The following is a 7,785-nucleotide window of genomic DNA, read 5'->3' as shown; positions in this document are numbered from 1 at the left end:
TTTATTTATTTATTTATTTATTTATTTATTTATTTATTTATTTATTTATGACGGCGTCTCACTGTTGCCCAGGCTGGAGTGCAGTGGTGCAATCTCGGCTCCCTGCAACCTCTGCCTCCCAGGTTCAAGTGATTCTCCTGCCTCAGCCTCACAAGTAGCTGGGACTATAGGCATGTGCCACCATGCCTGGCTAATTTTTGTATTTGTTGTAGAGACAGGGTTTCACCATGTTGGCCAGGCTGGTCTCGAACTCCTGACTTCAAATAATCTGCCTTCCTTGGCCTTCCAAAGTGCTGGGATTACAGGCTTGAGCCACCGCGCCCGGCTGAAGCTTTTCGTAATGCTGGTGTCCCCTCACTACCACATTCCTTATTGTTTTGGTAAGTGAACTATACTCTGGGCCCCTCCAATGAACATAGTCAACTGGTCGGTCTTCTTCTCTCATGTAATAAATCCATCCTAACATGTTCACTTCTCTAAGCTTTTTGATCTATTCCTCTATAGTCTACCACTAAGTTCTAGTATTGCTGCTTCATTTAGTGTGGACCACTGCTTTATTCTATCTTCCTAAAACCATTTCAAAACTGGCCTCTGGGGCCCTTGCCAGTGTGCTGAATCCTGTGTCACAGGAGAGTACCTCCATATTAACACACTTTTCTCTATTCAGTTTTGTAATCTGTCCTGTAGATCCAGCATCCTCAGATATACTCTTCCAGTTTTTGCTGGTAAACATCAGCCAAGTTCTGCAGCTCCTTTTGTGTATATAATGACTCTCTTTTTGTGTATAATTCCTCTCCTCCCTCAGCAGGTCCAGCACTTCTCCCGTTATCCTATGTTGAAATTTGACCATAGTTATTGTTCTAATTGCTGGGAAGGGAGGGGGGCAGATCCTGAGAAGGGCAGGCATTGTCCCAGACAATGCCTCATTTGAATTCCTTTCATGATCTTCAATTGGGGCGGGGTGGCGGGGGGACTGCTGTGCTCTAAAAGGAGGATTGCAGCACTTCTGCATGTCCAGAAGTTTCGGGAGGATCTTGGGGTTCAAGGTTCCCAAACGCATCTACTCAGTAATCTTTCTTCCAAGTCTTAGGGTCCCACTCTTTACTGGGACCCTGATTTTGGTGTAGGAGACTCACTGGAACTGAAGAATTCAACCTTCTCTGAATTTTAGCTTATCTTATGATTTGCTCCTGAGCCTGGTGATATGGTTTGTATTTGTGTCCCCAACCAAATCTCATGTTCAGTTGTTATCCCCAATGTTGGAGATGGGGCCCTGTGGCAGGGGACTAGATTATGGAGTTGAATTTCTCATGAATGGTTTAGTACCATCCCCCTGGTACTGTTCTCACAATAGCGAGTGAGTGCTCTCAAGATCTGGTTGTTTAAAAGTGTGGCATCTCACATGTACACACAAACATATACCATATATAGCAACATTTGCAGTCCAAAATAAATATAGACAACAGTAGAGATGCAATGTTAAGTCATAACTGCACGAAATTAACTGTAGTATATACTGTACTACTGTAACAATTTTGTAGCCACCTTCTGTTGCTATTGTTGTGAGCCCAGGTGTTGTGGGCATCTGCTTAGAACTGCATGGGACACTAATCATCTCTGCATGAGTAGTTTGTCTCTCCAGTAAATTGCATATCACAATAAAAAGTGATCTCTTACAATTTTCATGTGTTTTTCATTGTGTTCAGTGCAATACCATCAACCTTGAATAACACCATGGGACCTATGGTGGGACAAACCTTGAATAACGCCATGGGATGAAGTGCCACTGGTGATGCTGGAAGTGCTCCTAAGAAGCAGATAAAAATCATGACATTAGAAGAAAAAAGGTGAATTGCTTGATATGTACCATAGATTGAGATTTGCACTTGTGGTTGCCCCCCCATTTCTTTCTTTTTCTTTCTCTTTTTTGAGACGGAGTCTCACTCTGTCGCCCAGGCTGGAGTGCAGTGGTGCAATCTCGGCTCACTGAAAGCTCCGCCTCCCAGGTTCATGCCAGTCTCCTGCTTCAGCCTCCCAAGTAGCTGGGACAACAGGTGCCCACCACTGCGCCTGGCTAATTTTTTGTGTTTTTAGTAGAGATGGGATTTCACCGTGTTAGCCAGGATGGTCTCGATCTCCTGACCTCATGATCTGCCTGCCTTGGCCTCCCAAAGTGCTGGGATTACAGGTGTGAGCCACCACGCCCGACATTTAGTTGCCCACCATTTCAAGATAAATAAATCCAGTGTAAGGACTATTATAAAAAAGAAAAGGAAATTAAATTAATGAAGTTGTTGCTGCAGCTGTGCCAGTAGGTATGAAAACCTTGAACATTTTGCAAAATACCTTTTTATGTTGTATTGAAAATGCAGCTTTTGGCCAGGTGCAGTGGCTCACAGCACTTTGGGAGGCTGAGGCGGGTGGATCACTTGAGGTCAGGAGTTTGAGACCAGCCTGGCCAACATGGCGAAACCCTGTCTTTACTAAAAATACAAAAATTAGCTAGGCGTGATGGTGCATGCCTGTACTCCTAGTTAGTCAGGAGGCTGAAGTTGAACTTGGGAGGTGGAGGTTGCAGTGAGCCGAGATCTCGTCAGTGCATTCCAGCCTGGGTAACAGAGCGAGACTCCGTCCCAAAAAAAAAAAGCCAAGATAGGCCAGGCACAGTGGCTCATGCCTGTAATCCCAGCATTTTGGGAGGCTGAGGCAGGCGGATCACTTGAGGCCAGGAGTTTGAGACCAGCCTGGCCAACATGGTGAAACCCCATCTCTACTACAGATACAAAAATTATCTGGGCCTGGTGGTGTATGCCTGTAATCCCAGCTACTCAGGAGGCTGAGACAGGAGAATTGCTTGAACCCAGGAGGTGGAGGTTGCAGTGAGCTGACATCATGCCACTGCACTCCAGCTTAGGCGACAGAGCAAGACTCCATCTCAAAAAAAAAAAAAAGTCAAGATAACAGGTGAAGCAGCTTCCGCTGATCAAGAGGCAGCAGACAAGTTTCTAGATGTCATTAAGACAATCATTGTGGAGAAAAGATATCTGCCTGAACAGGTTTTTAATGCAGATTAAAGTGCCCTATTCTGGAAAAGAATGCCAGAAAGGACATTTGTTAGTAAGGAAGAGAAGCAAGCACCAAGATTTTAAGCAGGAAGGGACAGGCTAATTCTACTGTTTTGTGCAAATGCAGTTGGTTTTATGATAAGAACTGCTCTTATCTATAAAAAAGCTAACCCCTGAGCCTTGAAGAGAAAACATAAACACCAGCTGCCAGTCTTCCGGTTGTATAACTAGAAGGCTTGGACAACAAGAACCCTGTTTCTGGATTGGTTCCATAGATGCTCTGTCCCTGAAGTCAGGAAGTACCTTGCCAGTAAGGGACTGCCTTTTATTGAATGATGCCCCTGGCCATCCAGATCCCTATGAGTTCAACACCAAAGGCCTTGAATTGGTCTCCTTGTTCTCAAACACAATGTCTCTAATCCAGCCTCTAGATCAGGTAGCCATAAGGACCTTTAAGGCTCATTACACATGGTACACTGTGGAAAAGATTGTCAGTGCTATGGAAGAGAACTCTGATAGACAGAATGTCATGAAAGTCTGGAAGGATTACATCATTGAAGAAGCCATCGTTGTTATGGAAAAAGCCATGAAAACCCTCAAGCCCAAAACAATAAATTCCTGCTGGAGAAAACTGTGTCCAGGTGTGCATGACTTCACAGGATTTACAACAGAGCCAATCAAGGAAATGATGAAAGAGATTTTGGAGGTGGAAAAAAAAGATGGTGGTGGTGGTGGGGGAAGGGTTTCAAGATATGGATCTTGGAGAAATTAAAGAGCTAATCAGCACCACACCAGAGGAATGAACAGAAGACAACCTGATAGAGATGAGCGTTTCTGAACCTGTGCCAGACAATGAAGAAGAAGATGTAGAAGAAGCGGTGCGAGAAAACAAATTGGCATTAGGCAATTTAGCAGAAGGGTTCTGATTATTGGAGATTGCTTTTGACTTCTTTTATGACATGTACCCTTCTAAGATGCATGCACTGAAACTAAAGCAAACTGTAGAAGAATTGGTACTGTATAGGCACATTTTTAGAGAAATTAAATAGCAAAAAAGACAGAAATTATCATGTATTTAATCTCCATAAAGTTACACTAAGTGTGCCTGTGTCTCCTGACTACTCTTCCACCTCTTCCACCTCAGCCACCCCGAGACAGCAAGACCAACCTCTCCTCTTTAGCCTACTCAACCTGAAGATGAGGACAGACTTTTATTTTATTTCATTTATTTATTTATTTATTTGTTTGTTTGTTTGTTTTTGAGATGGAGTCTCGTTCCCGTTGCACAGGCTGGAGTGCAGAGGCACGATCTCGGCTCACTGCAACCTCCACCACCTGGTTCAAGTGATTCTCTTTCCTCAGCCTTCCGAGTAGCTGGGATTACAGGCACGCGCCACTATGCCCAGCTAATTTTTGTATTTTTAGTAGAGACGGGGTTTCGCCATGTTGGCCAGGCTAGTCTTGAACTCCTGACCTCAGGTGATCCACCTGCCTCGGCCTCCCAAAGTGCTAGGATTACAGGCATGAGCCACCGTGCCTGGCCAAAGACTTTTATGATGATCCACTTAATCAATAGCAAATACATTTTTTATCTTGATTTTCTTCATAACATTTTCTTTTCTCCAGCTTACTTTGTTGTAAGAATACAGTATATAATACCATTTAACATACAAAATATGTGTTAATCGACTGAGTTATCAGTAAGGCTTCTGGTCAACAGTAGGCTACTAGTGATTATGTTTTTGAAGAGTCAAAAGTTATATGCAGATTTTCAATTGCACAGGGAGCGCCTCTAGCCCCCACATTGTTCAAGGGTCAACTATATTTTCTTCATATATGTATATATATTTCATCGAAATTTCAATGAAGACTTTTGAAGACTACATAGACCTTTTATCAGCTTCATGACCCAGAAATGTCTTTCTCAAGGACCTGGGAGCCATTTTTTAAAAATGTAAACATCAAGTGAGGTAGCACCCCATTTCCCAGTTTTTGTGGGCGTGTAGAAACCTAACTTTGGTGGGCACCTTGCTCCAAATTGCAAAACTATTTCCTGTTATAAAGATACGATAATTTTTTCCTATAGATAAAACCAATTAACTAGCACAGATGGTCACTTCAATTACTAGGTAAAGTTTGGGTGAAATATGTGTGACAAACAATGCTGCCAAGTCTTCTTACTTGAGGACTAGTCATTATTTATTTACTTGAAAACATGTAAATAATGGTATCTGCTTGGCTATATTAGGGGGTGAGATTCCTTTCTGTTTTTGCAATCTCTTAGTGAGTTACTTGGAATGTGCATCATGCTCTGGTTTAATGCTGACTCAATAATAAAACGTTCTTTCTCTACTACCATTGTGGAGAGGAATTCTGGGTTAGGAGAAGATTTTGTTTTTAATTATATTTCCCCAACAATTTTGGTGGTGAGAACATGGAAATACATGGTAGCTCCTGACATGAGCAGACAACTGACAGTCTGTAACCATAAAACAATCAGGTAGGAGACCCGGAATTATAAAAAGTCTTCCCTCTAGCGCTCTCTTTTTTGGGACTACTACCTAGACAATCCAACCTGTCCAAATTCAATATGTTACTATTAAATAAACATGGGTAATGTAGACTCTAAAATTCAATCAGGGTCATCATATGGTTGGAAAATATGGGAAGACAGGAATGTTGCCTTCAAGTCTCTCTCTTAAATAGTTAATATCTGTCACGTTTGTGATGGTTATGCACATGAAAATCCAGTTCTGTAGTGGTGGGAGGATGGGTCTTTTGATTTGGATAGAGTAACACATCCTTGGAGAGGTTTCATCCTGAATGAATGAGTTCCTGGTATTTATGGGATAAATATTGTTCTAAGAGGAGACTTAAAAATGATTTAGGGCTGGTCAAAGTACAGTGGTGTTTACAACTAATTGATCACAACTGGCTATTTCTTTTTTTTTTTTTTTTTTTGAGACGGAGTCTCGCTCTGTCGCCCAGGCTGGAGTGCAGTGGCATGATCTCGGCTCACTGCAACCTCCGCCTCCTGGGTTCACGCCATTCTCCTGCCTCAGCCTCTCCGAGTAGCTGGGACTACAGGCGCCCGCCACCACGCCCGGCTAATTTTTTGTATTTTTAGTAGAGACGGGGTTTCACCGTGGTCTCGATCTCCTGACCTCGTGATCCGCCCGCCTCGGCCTCCCAAAGTGCTGGGATTACAAGCGTGAGCCACCGCGCCCGGCACAACTCATTTCTGAAGGTAACCAAAGGTCTCCCAACTCACCTCTCTGGCTTGATGCCCAGCCTCTCGCCACGGTCCATGTTAAGCGTGCCAGCGCCCTGGCCGTAACCGTAGCCTTTTGGCCCATACTTCTTTCCGTAGCAGGATTTGCAGTAGATCTCTTCATCGTGAATTGCCACTGTTGTGCTATCTAAGTTTTTCCTGCAAACCACTGCAGGGGAAAAAGTTAGACTTTACACATGTTCCAAAGATGCCTTTTTCCTTAGAACAATAGTGGCACAGACACATGGCCTACAAATGGTGAAGGCTGAGGCTCCCTCACATTCCTGGTTTATCCTGTGGCTTCCCAAAAGCCATGAGACAGCATCTGGACTGGCCAGCTACATTCGAGGATTATTTACATTCCTCCATGGATATGACAGTTGCTTCAGAAATGTCTCAGAATATAACATCCGGAAGCCTCAAGCTTTATTTTTAGTTTGTTTCATTTATTTTTTATTTCCTTTCCTATGGTGCTGATCAAACTCTTACTATGATTTCCCTTTCTGGGAGATCATATTAAGGGAGAAAGGTTTCAAAGGTGGCTATAAATTACTTAAACAAAAGGAATAAAACACCACCGTGCTCCCCCAACCCTCAACACTCTTAATCTTTTCAGCCTTCTCTTAACCAAGTACTGTTAAATCACAACCTAACACAGAACAGAAGGGAAGCTCAGTGCCTTGGGGGACTTGCCTCTGTAGCCTTTCCTCCCCCAAAAGCACCCCCTGGGATAATAATAGTTCTAAATCCTGAATTCTAGTTTTCATCACTAGTCTAGACTGGGAAGTATCACCCTTTCCTCTCCCCAGCAGCTTCTCCAGCAGTGATGAGTCCGTCTGAAAATCGTCAAGTGCTTTAAAGTCTGCATTTGTTTTCCCTTCTGTCCCAAAGGAGAATGCATTCTTTCTTGATGGATCTCTTGCCACAGGACATTTCCACGTGTCCCACTTCATAAAACTGCCAAATGTCATCGTGTTTCATCCAGACATTATTTCACTTTCTAAAACTTCAATTAAGCTTGAGAAAAAAGTAAATTGTGAGGAAACTCACTGGTAGCACACAATCTGGCAGCTGGAAATCAAAGATCAGAATTTCTCCCCCTTATTTAAAAGACAATTATATGACGATGCAGAGTAGAATGATGGTTACCAGAAGCTCGGAAGGGTAGGGTGTCGGGAAGGTAGTGGGGAGAGTTAATGGGTGTAAAAATATGGTTAGATAGAATGAATAAGATCTAGTATTTGATAGCACGACAGGATGATTATTGTCAACAATCATTTATTGTACATTGAAAAATAAGACAGTATTAACTGGAATGCTGGTAACAAAAAAATAATAAATGCTTGAGGTAATAGATACCTCATTTAAGATGATGTGATTAATATACATTGTATGCCTGTAGCAAAACATCTCATGTACCCCATAAATATATATACCTACTATGTACCC

The 7,785-nt window shown here is 42.7% G+C and overlaps 1 pseudogene; it reads left to right on the top strand.

The window, feature by feature from the left end:
* The window catches only part of LOC116812083 (GTP-binding nuclear protein Ran-like), a 33,322-nt pseudogene that overhangs the window by 8,358 nt on the left and 17,179 nt on the right, over positions 1-7,785 (top strand).

This window comes from Hylobates moloch, unplaced genomic scaffold (assembly GCF_009828535.3).
Source record: "Hylobates moloch isolate HMO894 unplaced genomic scaffold, HMol_V3 SCAFFOLD_7, whole genome shotgun sequence".
Classification (NCBI taxonomy): Eukaryota; Metazoa; Chordata; class Mammalia; order Primates; family Hylobatidae; genus Hylobates; species Hylobates moloch.
The sequence above is the reverse complement of the archived record's forward strand: the minus strand, read 5'-3'. Positions and strand labels throughout refer to the sequence as shown.